Source organism: Mauremys mutica, chromosome 10 (genome assembly GCF_020497125.1).
Source record: "Mauremys mutica isolate MM-2020 ecotype Southern chromosome 10, ASM2049712v1, whole genome shotgun sequence".
In the NCBI taxonomy this organism is placed as follows: Eukaryota; Metazoa; Chordata; order Testudines; family Geoemydidae; genus Mauremys; species Mauremys mutica.
In genome coordinates this window covers 27291772-27309897 of record NC_059081.1, presented here as the reverse complement: position 1 = coordinate 27309897, position 18126 = coordinate 27291772, and the positions used below count along the sequence as shown (strand labels likewise).

The 18126-nt window shown below is 42.8% G+C and overlaps 1 protein-coding gene and 1 long non-coding RNA gene across 4 annotated transcripts in view; both read left to right on the top strand.

Annotated features, from left to right (window-relative positions):
* Nucleotides 1-9380, top strand: part of LOC123343406 — a 31497-nt gene extending 22117 nt beyond the window's left edge. The window contains exons 2-3 of the long non-coding RNA XR_006572227.1: nt 6996-7070; nt 8819-9380. This is a non-coding gene — a long non-coding RNA (uncharacterized LOC123343406). The remainder of the gene's footprint in view (nt 1-6995; nt 7071-8818) is intronic.
* CACNB4 (calcium voltage-gated channel auxiliary subunit beta 4) overlaps nt 1-18126 on the top strand; it is a 193526-nt gene that overhangs the window by 105995 nt on the left and 69405 nt on the right. The gene's annotated exons all lie outside the window — the stretch shown is intronic.

The following is an 18126-nucleotide window of genomic DNA, read 5'->3' as shown; positions in this document are numbered from 1 at the left end:
TGAACCCTTGTTGGATAGTGGATTTATTCTGCAATTCCCTGTCCCAAACCTGAAAATATATACATTGAAAAAGAGGCATGTAACTATCTGGGACTCTCAGGGTAAGCAGAGTGGTATATGGAAACGCTTAATGGACAAGAAGAGGTAAACTCCAGATGGACCACGTGTAACCCACACACCTTTGGGGGGTTATGTTGGGGAGGAGGGGGGAGAGAGAAAAACTCGACTCTACAGCTGTAGTTAACAGCCAGTTGGCTTTTAGCTCATGCAGTAGACAGGCTTATGCACTAAGCTCCAGAGGTCCCAAGGTCGATCCCGCCTACCGACGACCAGGGTCTGTCGGTGTTGCACATGCATGCTCTAGACAGAGTGTGGGTTACATGAATGCTCTAGATGTGCATAGGGCACTCTGGATTCACCACCTACACTTCATTGTTTATTGTGAATTACTCAAAAAGACATTCTGATTCATGTGTTAACTGAGATATAGACTAATAGAAGATTAGGGTTGGAAGAGACCTCAGGAGGTTATCTAGTCCAACCCCCTGATTCGCTTATATTTATGTAAGGAGGAGAGAAATAAGGGTTAGAGGGAGGTAAGTTTCCTCTGCTTTTCACTTGTCCACCGCTCTCTGTGGGGCTCATCAATTCTGCTGCTGTATTTGGTTGGCGGAGGTTCTTTGAGAGTAGCATGAGCCTTCTTCCTCCTCTGTCTGCCCCTCCTACAAACTGCGTTTGCTGTCTCTGCAGTGCACCCACCTGCTGCCAACCTGGGGAGCAAGATGCCGATCTCAGGAAGAAATGCTAGTTTAACAATAAAATACAGCAACACTGCATCCGTCTCATGGAGTTAATGGCACACAAGAGGGTTTGCAAAATGGACTTAGGGAAAACTCTTTAGTAATTTAATTCTGCTGCAGATTTTGTGCTGCGGAGAGTAGAATCTTCCCCCACTAGCTACTGCAGCTAAACAAGCATGTTCCCTCAGGAGAGTTCAGCACTGTAACTCTCAGCAAACACGGCCAGGGAATGAGTTCCTGAGCTGGCATACTGTGTATGTACCTTTTTTTTAAAAAAAGGATCATAGCATGAAAACAACCTGCATTAAAAGGAACTGATTTGAATACCAGCCTCTCTGCTCTGCCAGCTGCTCTAGTGCACTGATTCTCAGTGAATTATTTTAGACCACAGAAATCTTGTGGCATTAAGTTCTGTCCTATTATGCTCCCATTGAAATCAATAACAAAGCATGACTTCAGTGGGAGCAGGATTGGACCTAGCAGGCCTTGTGCAGCATAGAATGAAACTGCACAAGAGAATGGAACAAACGAATCCTTGGAAGCAAGTACACCGAGTCCTAGGGAGAATTTTAGTTCAGTGTATCCTCTGAAAAGCAAGAACACAATCAGTGTGTCAAACCCCTGCATTAAATATTTTCAAAATTTCAACAAATGTACATGTCCACTTAAGAATTTGTCAGATCATGTGGCCCTGATCCGTCTGAACCAATCTCCATGGAATAGTCTTGGTGTGAATTAAGAGGATACCTTGAGCAGTGGAGGCCTTCTGCCCCGTATGCCAAGGAGGAAAGGGCTGTTCTGAGCTAGTAGGGTGGTGCATAAGGCCTCTCTAACTTGCACTGGGAGCCTGACTCAGAATTAAGGAGTTGATAAAGTGGCTTAAAACAACCTTTGCGCACACCCCCTCCTGCAAGCTGTGCTTCCTGAGAGGTGCTGCTCATTCACTATGATCCACAGTCCACATTTGTATGGGGCCTCAGCTAACAAACTTCTACTTTGTTACATCCTCAGTAAAACTAACTTAAATATTTGGGGCATATCAACTAATCCAGACATGATCAACAATATTCTTTTAATTGGAGAGAGACCAGTGAAAGGCAACAAAAATGATCAGGGGGCTGGGGCACATGACTTATGTGGAGAGGCTGAGGGAACTGGGCTTATTTAGTCTGCAGAAGAGAAGAGTGAGGGGGGATTTGATAGCAGCCTTCAGCTACCTGAAGGTGGGTTTCAAAGAGGATGGAGCTCGGTTGTTCTCAGTGGTGGCAGATGACAGAACAAGGAGCAATGGTCTCAAGTTGCAGTGGGGGAGGTCTAGGTTGGATATTAGGAAAAACCATTTCACTAGGAGGGTGGTGAAGCACTGGAATGTGTGACCTAGGGAGGTGATGGAATCTCCATCCTTAGAAGTTTTTAAGGCCTGGCTTGAGAAAGCCCTGGCTGGGATGATTTAGTTGGGGTTGGTCTTGCTTTGAGCAGGAGGTTGGACTAGATGACCTTCTGAGGTCTCTTCCAACCTAATCATCTATGATGAATTACTAAGGTTCAACAAGGAATAAAAATCTACCGAAGATCCCTGTTACTTCCACAAACTGGGTCCTAATTTACTAGTCAGTTGCCTAGCCAATGTGTGTTGTTTTTACTATGTGTATCTACTGTATCAACATCCTTTTTCTTATGATATTAAAATAATTTATCTCAGATGCTGGATAAACTGAGGGTTCATCTGCCTGAGATGGGAACTCAGCACACCTGAAAATCAAGCCTCACGTTGTTTGCCCCATAACTACATTATTGGAAACTTTTTTTAATTGAGTTTTTATTTATTTTATTTTTTTTTAAAAGTTTTTTCCCCCCCTCCCTGTGTGTGTGTGCATCCAAAATTATACAGGCACAAATAATTGTGAATGCAATTGATTGTTGAGATGTTCATCAACCTGATTGATTCTAATATTTATAAAAGTCATCCTCATACCAGCAATAAGGGGACATATGGCATTTTGATAAGAATGTGGATTAATGGAGAACCTACATTGAATAGCTGCAAATTCTATTCCTGAGGACCAACCCTTCTACATATGGTGGGAAATGTAAAGCTTTTTCATCCTATTACTCAATCTTGAGGTCTTCACAGAGAGAAGAAATGAAAATATAGTCAGAGATTGTGCAAGTTACTCAAGTGTATAATGATCTTGGGGTTCATTAAATAACAAACCAGTAAATGAGAGAGGACTAAAATTTTAAGAAAACAAACTGGAGAGCATCTCTGGTTAACTGCTGCACACAGCCATACTGAGTTCCCAACCCCAGCCTCCATGGCATACCTCCAAATTCCCCCCCACACAACACAGTCCCTTATGAGGGAGCGTCTCCAAATCACAATCTTGCATAAGCATATCTCTACAAAGTGATGAACACATTTTGCTCTGAAGGAGCCGTGAGAGAATTTGAGTCCATTAAAGAAATCAGGATGAGGTGTGACCTAGGGGTTTAAGCATGGTGTTGGGACCAAAGGAGACCTGACTTCTAATCTTGGCTATGCCACGGTCTCTTTGTGTGGCTTGGGAAAGTCACATTCTTTGCCTCAGTTTCCCAATCTGTAAACTATTTTATTTAATGAGTCTGTTTGAGTTCCAGACTTTACCAGCAGATTATTGTGGGGAAACTGTAATTACACTGTAGAAATTGACTCTACTGACGTATTTCTTGAGAGTTGTCAACGTAGTACCTTTTATGACTAGTAAATTCACTTTAAAATAAATTCAAATGCTCTTTTTAAAAATGAACCCAAGATTGCCCTGGAAGTCTCCATGAAATACTGCTTTCACCAGCCCGGTGTTCATATGCTGCTATCATAGATGAATCCTGTATATGTCTGTATTTTGTCATTACATAATATCTCTTTGTGATAAACAGGGGCCCTGCTAACTGCAATGTGATATCTAATTCCTGGGTTAGTGGAAAAACAAGGGCTCGCTGCTGGGGGTGGGGTGGGGAAGAATCCTTCCAACAAACTGAATTTTTCATTGAGCTCGTTCCACAAGAGGAAAAACTGGCTTTCATACCTCCTGCTGCTGCTGGTACTGGTTTCCAGCCCAACGGTGCTTTGTAGTCTAACAGGGTAGTAGGTGCCTAACTGTATCTCTTAGGTGGACAGGAAGGGTATGAATGGAATATCTATCTATTTATTTACTTATGCAAATTTTACAATGTGCTTACCTTCAAATGTGTTTATTACTTAAAAACACTCCTTACTCTGAGCTCTCTGCATATTGAATCAGGGGTGCTGGAACAATTTGTATAGTGCGGGTGCTGAGTGCCATTGAAACAAACTTTAAACACTGTATACAGGGTGGATTTGATTTAAATCACTAGTCAGGAAGACTTAATTTAATCATGGATTTCTGTGTAAAAGTGCATTCTTGTTGGTAGTTATAACCTTAATGATATTCTTCACAACTCAGAGATAGATGTCGATTTTATTTTTAGAAGGTACACATTATACATTTTTTAAGTGATTTATTTTGAAAATTTTTCAGATTAGTTTTACAGCTATATCAGAAAATGAATGATTGTTTTGTTATTTCATTTACCAAAGGTAATTGAAACAGATGTTTATGAAGTCATTGGGAGGTGAACTATCTCCAGTTCAACAGGTTAATCGTTAATATTAGGAGGAGAACATCACCAGACAGACATTTAAATTGTTTTATTTAACTAAACAACAACGTTATGTGGTCTGGATTTTTTTCTTCAACAACAAACATATATAATATTTTAACAAAACAAGCATATGAATTTTTGAATTTAGTTAAACATTCAAGTTTTTTAAAATCAGGTTTGTTTTTGTTAAAATTGTTTTTAACTAAAATAGTTAAATGAAATATTAAAAAAAAAATTAAATCGACTATATCAGCCAGGTCAACAGGAGACACTTAAAATATTGGCTTCTGCAGCTAACTCAGTTGTCTTCACCTTCGTTTTCCTATTTGTTCATAATCTAGAAAAGAAAAACAAGCTCCCTGCTTTTTCAGGTCCCAAACGATTTCTCAATTTGGAATGAATTATTCCAAATGAAGAAAATATTCTTTCTACACCGGCAGAAGAAGCTACTGCTATTAAAAGTGAGATTATCACTTCAACAGTCTCTGAATCCAAGTGCTTAAGTGACTTCCTCCAGTTCACTGGTGTGACTTCCTTTAAAACATCATCAGCAAACATATATTTCTTGAATGGTTCTAATTCCCAGACTGGGTCTCTTTTACAGACCATTTTACTGCGGCCATTATAGGTTTTCCCTTCCAGTGAGAAAATGGTATGATAGATCTCAAATCAATGAAGGCTACACTCAGAAAGACATCAAGACTTCTAGAATATGCTGCTCAAACAGTTTCACTTTTGTTTCTACTGCCTGTCCCCCCACACCTTCTCACATTTATCTCCAGACTTCTTCTCCTTGTCCAGATCTATTCTGCCCCCAACGATCTTCAATTCATTGAACTTTTTGAAACTTTGCACTTTTAGAGAGAGGTAAGGGATTGACTCTGTGTACTCAAATTTGCAGAGGGACAATAGGGTTGAGGTCTGTTATTTCTTACCTCTACAGAGTATTTATTTATTTAAAAACATTTTTGCTGTTAACAAGCATGTTATCTCTGGAGACACAAATCCACAGTTTGAGAACGGCAGAACTAAGCATCTCTGGTGGTATCTTCTAGATTGAGCATCTCTGATGGTATCTTCTAGATTGAGCACTGAGTCCCATTGGGTAGATAGAAAGATTAACCTAAATAGTCTATACAGAAGCCCCTGGAACCCCATAAGATTGGGTCCCTAATCCATGAACTCATTTACAAAACTTTTTTCTTAAACATTACATGAATATATTGTCTCATAAATTAGAATGTATAATCCCTATTCCGTGATGAGAGATCTTTGAGCTATAATGTATCTTAACTAAAACTATCTTTAGATAGGTTTTTTCCTCCAAAAGAATTTTATCAAAAATAAATAAATACTTTAAAAAATATCTTTGCTTTTATCCACCCTGGCTGTATATAATGGAAACCACTTCAAACCAGGGGGTGTGGCAGCAGCACCCCTAGTTCCAGCACCTTTGTATGGAATCCGCTCTCCATGATTCTAGTCATTCTGATCACTGGTCTTGGAACACTTTTTAGTTTTGCTTTGGATTTTTTGACACCATGTATACTGAAAATACTTTTGTACTATCTTCTTCATTTCTCTTCTCTCTGTTTTCATTTCATGTGGATTGATAACTGAACACTCCAATGCAGTGGTGGTTTTTTTTTTAACTTATTTACCCTCTTATTTTTTAACCTCCTAAATAATGACAAACACTTTAGAACAAACTAAAAGTTTAAATATTTCCCTTTCAGATTTTCTGCATGGTTTGCTCCTATCAAAGGAAGTTTCTTTGCATAAGTAATAATACTCAGCTCTTATAAAGTTGTCTAGTCTGTTGTTTGTATTCACTTGTATGCTTATGAATAAATATAGGGCCTCACTAGTGAACTGATGGAGCTTTCATGAAATATATATTACAATGTGTAGCCTATATAGGGACAGATCCTGGCCGTGTTCCAGTTCCTCTGCATCACTCTGGCAGTGCAAGCAGCTGGGAGGCTAGCTCAACTAACTGGTTGGGGAATCCCCCCAAACTGGGGGGTTCTTACGTGGCATAAGGCCACATGCCAGTTCTTTCAACAGTGGTGGGCAATGTGCGGCCCCTCAGACAGTTTATTTACATTTGCACAGGCACCCGCAGCTCCCAGTGGCCACAATTCGCCATTCCTGGCCAATGGGAGCTGCGGGAAGTGGCGTGGGCCACAGGGATATGCTGGCTACTGCTTCCCGTAGCTCCCATTGGCCAGGAATGGTGAACCGCGGCTACTGGGAGCTGTGGGCAGCAGTGTCTGAGGACGGTCCGTGTAAACAAACTGTCTTGTGGCCCACCAGTGGATTACCCTGATGGGCTGCCAGTTCCCCACCACTGTCCTATACCATGCCCTTCTGGCATCTAGCACAGGAGTAATGGCCAGGGAAAAGCGGGAATGGCCAGTCAGTCACTACATACGGAAGACCTCTGGCTGTTCTAAGTTGTGCCTCAGGCCTGGACTGGTGCCCACCTGTTATCTTCACTTTCTACTCTCCTTTCCCCTTCCTTCTCCCAAGCTGTTCCAGGTGCAGAAGAATCAATCCCAAGGATCTGCCACATAATTTTGGAGGTCCAATGGCGACGGACTCCATGTAAGAACCTAGAATGAACTGATTGCAGTTTTGTGACAGAGGGAGAAAGGAGAATGAATGTTTCCTTGGTTTACTCCAGAATTGACATTAGGGTGACCAGGTGTCTGGTTTTCAACCAGAACACCCGATCAAAAAAGGACCCTGGCGGCTCTGGTCAGAACCACTGGCTGGGCTGTTAAGTCTGGTTGGCAGTGCTGCAGTGCTAACGCACGCTTGTTCCTACCTGTCCTGGCTGGCACCATGCTGCACCCCAGAAGAGGTCAGCAGGTCCGGCTCGTAGGTGGGGAGGCAACGGGGCTCCGCACGTTTCCTCTGCCCTGAGCTCCCATTAGCTGGGAACTGGCCAATAGGAGTTGGGGGGGTGGTGTCTGCCAGCAAGAGTGGTGTGTGTAGCCTCCTGGCCCCCCGCCTAGGACCCGGACCTGCTGGTTGTTTCTGGGGCATGTGCAGCACGGTGCCAGGACAGGAAGGCAGCCTGTCCTAGTCCCCGCACTGTGCCGCTGACTGGGAGCCACCTGATCTAAGCCCACACCCCAACCCTGAGCCCCAGCCACCTTCCCCAGCCCTGAGCCCCCCCAAACCTGGAGCACCCTCCTGCACCCCAAACCCTTCATCCCTGGCCCCTCCCCAGTGCCTGCACCCCCAGCCCAGAGCCCTTACCCCCCCGCACCCAACCCCCTGCCTCAACCCGCAGCTCCCTCCCACACTCCAAATCCCTCGGCCCCAGCCCCAGCCGGGAGCCCTCATCCCCTCCCACATCTCTGCCCTGCCCAGAGCTCCCTCCCACACCCGGAACTTCTCATCCTTGGCCCCACCCCAGAGCCTGCACCCACCCCCCTGCCTCATCCCTTAGCCCCCTCCCACACTCCAGATCCCTTGGCCCACTCCGCAGCCTGGAGCCCCCTACTGCACCCAAACCCCTCATCCCTGGCCCCAGCCCAGAGCCAGCACCCCAAGTCCAGAGCCCTCACCCTCTCCCACCCCCCTGCCTCAACACGCAGCTCCCTCCCACACTCTGAATCCCTCAGCCCCATGCCCCAGCCTGGAGCTCCCTCCCGCACCCCAACCCCTCATTCCCAGCCCTCACCCCCTCCCACACCCTAACCCCTGCCCCAGTCCAATGAAAGTGAGTAACGGTGGGGGAGAATGAGCCACTGAGGGAGGGGGAATGTAGTGAGTGGGGGCGGGGCCTCAGGGAAGGGGTGGGGCTAAGGTGTTCAGTTTGGTGTGACTAGGAAGTTGGCAACCCTAACTGACATAGGTATTGCTGACAAACTTGGACGGTCTTTTAAATGAGCACATTCAAATAGATGCAATTGCAAATTTTGTGGGTGAATCCTCCCCCAAATGCGTGTTCAAAATGGCAGTTGTGTATGTTACGAACTGTTTAGTGCACCCAAATTTCCATTTGCATGGGCACATTTGTTGCTGCTTTATTGGTGACCCTTTCACTAGATGTCCCTGTGTGCTTGGATCAGGACTCCTACATTTAGGGATGTGAGAATGCAAACCCTCCTTCCCTTTCCTTGTATGTTTCATTATATATAAATACAAATGATCATCTTTTTAGTATTTTTTTTGTCAAGATTGCAATAGCCTCCAGTTTTCTTAGCATAAGAGATCATTATTTTGCATTAAAAATCCCTGGGCTACCAATTTATCTGTTGACACTTACTGATGTATGTTACTTTAAGTTAATTATACTTATCACTCTAATTATCACTAAACTTGGTATGTTTTGATTACAGATAAATGGCACTTCCTCCTCGGCCCCATCCCTAAGTGATCCCGGAGTAAATTTCTATGCATTAAAATGACTGCCTCTTGAGACAGATGAGTGATAGAAGACATGCGTTTCATTAAGGCCCTGTACTGAGACAGATAATATTAGAGACAGCTTTAAATGCATTAATATCCTTGAATGAGTTTAGGAGGTTCCAGCTTCTGATTATGAACCCTCTGAATTACCATCAGCTGCCCTTTTTGCATTTTGAGAAATTGGAATGTCCTCCCATAATCTTCTGCAAACTGAGAATACCTGAGAATATTTGAGACAAAGACATAGGAAACTATTCAGACCAAGAGGTTGTATTGGAATTTAGGAACAGATTAGGGATATTAGGTATTCTGGTTAGACACTCTGCAAAGCTCAGATCTTGAGCAGAGCTAAACCAAGGATATCAGCGTGGTTAGAGCTGAGGCTTTCATTTTGGTGGGATAGGTGAGAGTTAGGATCTGCCTTTGAACTTCACTAAAACTCAACGGTGTTTGGATCCTGAGATTTTGTTTTCACTTATCTCTGGTTTCAGTAAAAGAAATTTGTTTGAATGGCTTTTGGGGAAAGGGGAAGCAGGCATTGTTTTTATGTTCAACTTAATGTTTCCAATTAATTAAGAGAACAGTATAATTCATTCTCAAAACACAAGTTACTTTGGATTTGTGACTAATATTGGCACTAATATCAGAATAACAATAAACATATATTATTGAATTCAGCCAAACAGAATTATCTGTCTTGTTATTGCATACATTTGGCAATTAAATTATGTTTATGTATCTCTACCCTCTGCAGGATAGAATCACGACTGCTTAACTAAGTGTCATAGGCTGTATACTCCAATAGCTAATGGAGATTTTTTTTCACCACTAATGGAGTGAGTGAAAGGTGTGTGTGTTTTTGTAGTAGGAAGCTCTGAATTCTTTCGTATTAGTCACTGTGAAGTTCCAACTGGCCAATGTGTGAAGTACAGTGACAACCATGAAGTGCAAATGGTCACAGATTGGTTACAACAATAGGTATCTTAAATTGGCACTCTAATATTACATCAATAGTTTTAGTGCCTGAGACACACTTTTTATTAAATTTTCTGTTCTCAACATGTAAATTGTTTAGATTGTAAACTCATTGGGGCAGGGTTTGTATTACCATGGCAAACTAGCGTACTAACAGTATTAATCTGTGCCATGGAAGCAGCAGCATTGGGTGAAACAGACACGAAAAGGCTGGAGAAGATAGAGATAACAATTGTTTTTTGAAAGGCGGCATTCATAAAGTGGAATGATTTTAAGACAAATGAGGAAGGTAGGAGAGTAGGATGTAAAATCAGAGTATTGGATTAGCTACAGTTGAAAAGGTTATGATGATGCAGAAGACAAACAGATGATAGAATACCAAAGAAAATAATGCACACACAATCAAGGTCAGTCCAACCTAGAGGCTGACTAAATGGCAGGACATCGTACGCAGGGGCAGGACCATGGGCTTAATGGAGGAACAGGCCAGGGACAGGAATGAATGGTGTTGCTGTACTGCTCCCGTTGTCTTCAAAGATGGTCCACAATGAAAAGAAGAGGAGGATTACTCTAATGCCTAAGACCCCATTGTGCTAGGTGCTGTGCAAACACAGAACAAAAATGGTCCCTGCCCCAAGGGGTTTACAGTCAAGAATTGTGTGTTTGTACAGTGCATAGAAAAATGGGCCCTACCTGGCTAAGGCTCCTAGGCACTTCCAGCAATAAAAACTCCCACTGAATTTAGTGGGCACTACATACATGTATCTGATTGCAGATTGGGCCTCAGTGAAAGACCCATAATAAAGAGAGATCATAGCAGTGGGGGGGGGAGGGGGGAGAAAGATTCCCAGAACAGAGAGAAGAAAAAATCTAAAGAGAAGAAGGCAAAATGCTTACTACATAGTCAGACTCTAACAAGTATTTCTAAGCCTCTGAGGGTACGTCTTCACTACCCGCCATATCGGCGGGTAGCAATCGATTTCTCGGAGTTCGATATATCGCGTCTCATCTAGACACGATATATCGAACTCCAAACGCGCTCCCGTCGACTCCAGAACTCCACCACCGCGAACAGCGGTGGCGGAGTTGACAGGGGAGCCGCGGACGTCGATCCCGCGCCGTGAGGACGGGTAAGTAATTCCAACTAAGGTACTTCGACTAAGTTGCGTACCTTAGATCGAACCCCCCCTTAGTGTAGACAAGGCCTGAGAGTTGGTTGCTGGTGGAAGGAAAAGGACAGCCAATTAAAAATGCAGTATCCTCTCCACACAACATACTAAGACTTCGCCAAAAGCCTATTGGTGGCATGGCTGAAATTAAACAGCATGAAATTCATTTCAACAATACAGTAACAGCACGTCACAACTCTTTACCTTTCACTACACAATGTGAATGGCTTAAACAAAGTAATTTTCCTATAATTACCTAGAAGGTGTAAGTCTGTTTTGATTTTTGGTTTCTGTGCCTTGGTGAGGCCTTTAGAAAAACCCACAGGAGGTGGGCAAAAGCAGAGCAGACAGCTCTCAGAAGTCATTGCTGCCTAAATATAACTTGTCATTGCAGAAAGTTACAGTCCTCTATGTAACCAACGGAATTGGCTGCCTACCAGGTTTCTTCAGTGAAGGATTACAAAGTGTGTGCTATTTGGAACTTGCTTTCAGTGAAAGCAAGTATCCTGGTATAGAGCTGGGATGTATGGCACTTCACAAAATTCTGGGTACTCTTTGCATTTCTGTTTCAAAGTGGAATGGAGGAGATTGCCGTGATATTTTACTAACTAGTGGATAATTCTGAAAGCCACCCAACTGCCTGCACACATTTGGTGAATGTTTTATGTCAAGTTGTTAAAAAGTTCAACATGTTCTAAACTAGGTGGATTGGACCCCTCCCCATTACTTAGTGTGGTTGTGGTTCCAGTAAATATGATGATCTAGAAAAAAATAATTAATAATAATTGTAGTAATAAAAATCTTTTTCTGAGTGGTTGTTCTTGAGTCTGTTTTTTTTTAATGTAACTGTTCAGATTAGGAAAAACATATGCACCCACAAAATATCAATATTATGGCACCCAGAGTTCTCTATTGTAGTTAAGACAACCTAGAGAATTTCAACTTTCTGTATTCAGATTGTCCTCTTGGTCTCAGTCTAAAGGAAGACTTTTTTTCCTTTTTCTTTTCTTTTCTTTATTTATTTATTTTTTTTTTTTTTTTTTTTTTTTTTTTTAAGGCTGAGGAAAATCCTGCCAGTCAGTTTTTTGGATTATTGATCAGGGAAGCAGAAGGGGCTATTCAGACTGATTTTTGTAAAAAAACCTGTCCATTAATACTAAATAATGTGACCAAAAGAAGAGATGCCCAGGAGGGTAACCTTGTATTGGTGACTCTACCACAGCCAGTGGGAGCCGGGGGGCAGTGTCTGCGGGTGAGAGCAGTGCGCGGAGCCTCCTGACCCCCTTCTCCCCCCGCCTAGGACCTGGAGCTGCTGGCCGCTTCTGGGGCTCAGCGCGGAGCCAGGGCAGGCAGGGAGCCTGCCTTAGCCCCACTGCGCTGCTGACCGGGAGCCACCTGAGGTAACCTCACACCCCAACCCCGAGCCCCAATCCCCTGCCCTAGCCCTGAGCGCCCCCAAACCCAGAGCCCCCTCCTGCACCCCAAACCTGTGATCCCACCCCAGGGCCCATACCCCCTCCTGCACCCCAACCGCCTGCCTCAATCCTCAGCCCCCTCCTGCAATCTGAATCCTTTGTTCCCCTCTCCCCCCAGCCTGAAACCCCCTCCTGCAATGCAGACCTCTCATCCCTGGCCCGATGATCCCTGTTCTGTTGGCACCAGCAGGCTTTGTGAGCAATCACATGGGGACGTACTCCTTTTGAAAGATAAGATGAATTTAAGACCTGAGTGCCTAAAATTAGGCCACTAAGGTGGTAATTAAGGTACAGGGTTGGCCCTAGACCAAATGGTGCCCCAGGCAAGGGGTGTCTTTGGTGCCTCCCGCCCCTTCATTTGTTAAGCTTTTGAATGTTTTTTTTTATTGCATTTGTAGCCCATTTCATGACTTTGCATGATTTGGATGTATGATTTAACCCTGTCATATAAGATGATAAATTTTCACGCTAGGATCTGTAACTCTGTATTTGTTCATGCCATATAAAGCAGATAAAGGCAAGGAGAATGTAGTTCTCAGAAAATCTGGAAGGTTCCATGAGATTCTACAAAGGATCAGAACATTCTAGGAGATTAGTGAAAAATGAATCCACATACGGAATATGTGAAACATTTTACTTCAAACCTTTTGTCACTAATAACAAAAACAGCCCCCTAAGCTCGGTGGCCCCCCAGCCTGGCACCCCAGGCAGTTGCCTGTGTCGCCTTCCCCTTAATCCGGTCCTGTTTAGGTCTCTAGGTAAGTGACCTGCATTCTCAAATGTTCTAGGGCCCCAACAGCCCCCATTGCCTTAGAAGAAGACACTCATTTAAAAAAAAAATCTTGGTCCCAGTGTTGTGTATCGTTGATGTAATACTTTTTAAAACAAGGATTGTGAGGCTTGGATCAGGGAGTAAAATAAACTTGCAAAAGGAGTGTTAATTTGTACTGTTTTGAACACAAAGCCTGAGGAGAATCATGCTTGGTGTGTGGCTAGTCTTCAGCAACAAATAGTGGCTTTGTAAATGAGAAAATAAAATATGTGAATTAAATTTGGGTTTGTGTATTAGACTGTACTAAGAATTAGTCTTTACAAAAAACTAAATGAAAAGAGATGTTCTCCCAACTCTCCTGAAAGCACCATGTCAGGTAAGAGGGGGAGAGGGGGCAGGAAAAACTATCCACTTCTTGCTGACTAGGTGGTTTGGAGCTTGATTTTTTTCCCAACACTTTGGGCGGAGGCCCAGTGGTGAAATCTGGGTGGACTACATTTCCATATCACTTCTCTTCCCCAAGTTCAATCATCTTGGTCAGGGTGTCAGTTTTGCTGCAGCTGAGCAACTCTGCTTCAATAAGTGAACTGAAGGACATGAAATCAGTCTGACTCTGGCTTGTTTCTGTGCACAGGACTTATTTAAAAGATGCATCTGTGAACTCTTACCTTCCACTAGAAGTCCCATGTAGTAAAACGAAGGCATTTTACAGTCTGCTTGTTGAATATAAACCTGGAGTTGTGACAGATCATCCAAAAAGTAAACCTGAAATGATCACATGCAGTCCTTAAGGAAAATAAATTTAGCAACATCTACCACATCTGCCCCTTTTTACCTTTCCCTACTCCTTTTAAGGAGCCAGCATGAAATATGCAAACCAAGGTGCACCACTGATACTGTTAATCAATTTTCTTATTTCAGTGGTACCCACAAATGTTGACAGTTTCTATATGCAGGTTTTTAGAACAGCCATAAACACTTAAGCTCTCAGCTAAAGACCAAAGTGTATTTTAAAAAAGAGAGAGTGAGAGAAGGTGGGGGAGAGGCATTTCCTTGGCTATTCTAGTTACTAGCGTTTTATTAAAGATGAAGAGAACTGGTGTACTCTTGACAGTACACCTAATTTCCTTGCATAAAAATTGAATGAGGGGTTAGATATACGCAATAAGGGAATACAGCAGAGTTGAGGCAGCATAGGGTATGAGTTATCGTAGTTAGAGCCAGCTGCAGGGCTGCAGCATTGTAAGCACTTGTGAATTCAGTGACAGGATCAGCACTATTGTTATAGTATAGCAGTGATACTGTTGTTTGTTAGTTCATCTCATTTGATTTATCTTTCTGTAGATGCCAAGGTTACTTCTCAGCACTCCTGTAGTGTAACCCAGTAATGACTCCTTAAAACATTATTGAAGCTTTTGTTTTTCTGAACTTTTGGTGTTTATTTTATGCAAATTATGACTCATATTCAAGCTGTATATTTTGTCTTTTACCAGTTAAAACATCAACAATGAAACACTTTCAGTTTTTGTTTCATAAAATATTTTGAGTATTGTTTTCCAAAGCAGCATACTCTAAATCAGGGGTAGGCAACCTATGGCACGTGTGCCGAAGGTGGCACACGAGCTCATTTTCAGAGGCACTCACACTGCCCGGGTCCTGGCCACCGGTCCGGGGGGCTCTGCATTTTAATTTAATTTTAAATGAAGCTTCTTAAACATTTTAAAAACCTTATTTACTTTACATACAACAATAGTTTAGTTATATATTATAGACTTATAGAAAGAGTCTTTCTAAAAACGTTAAAATGTATTACTGGCACGCAAAACCTTAAATTAGAGTGAATAAATGAAGACTCGGCACACCACTTCTGAAAGGTTGCCAACCCCTGCTCTAAATCTTTCTCCCAGTTTGAATTTTCAGTTCAAATATAACTTTTTTGCAGAAAAAACTATAAGCTGTAAAACCACATTACTGAGCACCCTCCATCTCTGTGTACTACTTAGCTTTTCAGCAGCAGATATGGGGGCATAATCCAGCAGAAAAGGTGGAGGGGAGAAAACAAGAAATTTCAAAATAGCTACAGTTTGGGGGGGGCTATTTTTCAAAAAACAGAATTGTGAAAATTGGCTTTGGGGTAATTTGTATTGATTTGAAAATGTCAGTTATAATGAATACACTTCTTTTTTAAAAAAAGAGCAAACGTGAAAAACACAGAGAGTTTTCATAAATAGAAAGGGGTCAAATTCTGCTCCATGGAGGAAAATGAGTGGGTGGGGGGAGGAAACACAAATGGCTTGATGAGCCTTGTAGTATTCTGAGGCAAAAAACACAGATCCATAGAGCATAGAATGGTAATGTTTCTGTCACAACAGGAATATTGCATGTAACCTTGAAAGCATTGCAGTGACAGGTAATACAAGGGAATCCTCATGATGTTCCCAGAAAATTTGCTCTCCTTAGCTAGGATGGTAAAGGAAATAAGAGGCTTCAAAGAGTCTGAGCAGCTCATTTACATTCAATGTGAATGCCTGTAATTCAGGTTGATACAGCTTTTCAATTACAGGTTGAGAAATTCACTCCTGTGCACCTGCAATTATTGATTCTTACAACAAAATATGGGTAAACTAGTTTTTATGGAATAAGAATTAGGAATAAGCCTCAACCCTTCCCTTCCCTGCCCCTGGCAAACCCAAAGCTTCTTTTTAAAAGATAGATAAATACAGTGTCTCTTCTGCAAAACTCCCAGCTGGTTGTCTACCTTACAATGGATGAATTTCAGCCCTGTGCTGAGGGCTGCCCCAAGGCTCAAATGCTGCTTAAATCCCATGTAAACCCTGTTTTGAGGCTTGAAGTGGTGCATAAGGCCTTGTGCTGGCCCTCTGCACTGGAGTGAATTTTACCCAATGGGAATGTCTACAGCTTGTCCGGCGAGAAAGAGAAGAAGCTAGAGGGAAGGGACTAAAGAATGATGAGAGGAAGCTATAGCTGTCCTAAGGGATTATGCTTACAGAGAGGAATAGAGAGAGTGCTGAGGATCTGTTTGGGTAGAAAGGAAGGATTGTGTTGGGGAAGGGAAGAATGTGGTTGGGTTTGGAAAAGGGAATGGGGAGGATGAGTGGAAACTGGCTAATACATTTCAGATAACATCTGTGGCTTATCTAAACCAAACTTTGCTTTGCCCATCACTATTCACGAGACTTAGTAGCATAATGTCTCTGTTATCAATTTGATGGGAGATGCTGTGTTCAGAATCCACACAAAACTGTTAGTCTATCAGATTTTTTTTTAAATCCAGTTGTTTGACCGGTGCTTAACTCAAGGTTTTCACCACAATCTGGAGCTGCTGGGTTCAAGTGATGATGATAATACTGCAGAGTTAAAAAATCCAATCAAATCTTTTATAGCTAAGGCTCAGATTTTTCATGGTTATTTTTAGTAAAAGTCATAGACAGGTCATGGGCAATAAACAAAAATTCATGGAAGCCATGGCCTGTCTGTGACTTTTTCTGTTGTGGCTCCATGGATTCCCCTACCACTGTGGTGGATGGGAGCTGTGGGGTTCCCCCCACTGCCGGCTGGGAGCTGCAGGGTGACCCTATTTCCCAAAGAGAAAATGGGATACTCCTGCCACTCGCCCGAGGCGTCCCCCTTCCCATGCGAGATTGTCACCCATTGCTGAAATCCTGAGGAGAGCCCTCTCGGGAGTCTGTCACCTGTCCCTGGAACTTTGCAGAGGGCCCCAGAGTCCACTTGTTGCTGCTGTCGCCTGTTGCTGGAACCCTGCCAGGGCCCCAGAGTCCTGCAGCCCCTGGGGCTGAAGCAGAGAATGTCTCAGGGATTAGGTGACTTCCATGACCTCTGTTACATAAACCTGGCCTTAGTTACCGGTAGTTAGTTTATAGCTGAAGACAAAAATTTGTCAAATCTCATACACTTGGAGAAGAAGGGATGAGGCTCAACGTTACTCTTGAATAAAACCAGATTCCATTCTTCCTGTGCTTTAAAAAAAACATTACCCTAAATGCTTGTACACGTCTATCAGATGTGCAGTATAATCCAAACTCAGACTTCCTTTGTCATCAATGGGAGCGACACAGCTCCAGCCTTGTGAAGCGGTGAGACAATATCAACCAAAACTGCAGATTTAGGGTCCAGCCACACTTTAGATAGAACCTTGTCCACGAGACGTCAAAGGTGTTAGCTGCATTACAGAGCCTGGTTAAAGTCCAGCCTACACTTACAAATTGTAGATGGGCCAAGGGACGACAGCTGTGTTGTAACTGGCTCCCCTGCTCCTGTTGTATGTCCTTGAATAGTGTGGATGAACTCCAACAGTGCTGGTCTTGTAGTTACATATGGCTGAGTTCTCTAAACTGTGGTGACCTGGCCTTCACTGTATGCTGCAGAAACCAGACAAGACAGACCAAGAAAAGAGCAAATGTTCAAAGCATTGTTTGGTATTTCGGCTGTAATTCACCCATGGACAACTAAACCCCCCAGAAAAAAATGAAAGTTTACCCCACTGAGGGAGTGTTTCAGCCATAAACCAAATTTCCAATGATACTTTAATCTACTAATATGTCTGCAAAACTCAAATTTCAGCATAAAAATGACCCTTTATCTGTCCAAATTCCATAGTTGTCCATGTTAACACATCCTTGTGTGTGCAGTTGCTAGATACGCTTGCCAGTGTTCCTGTGAACTCAAAGGCATGGTTTTGTGGGTGCAGCTGCTGTGTTCAACTTTGAAAATATAGTCTTCAGTGTTCTGATTGTTATGGCTTTAAGAAAGTATACTGTTAATCAGGTCACAGTGAAAGAATAAACATTGCTCTACAAAGGGGCCAA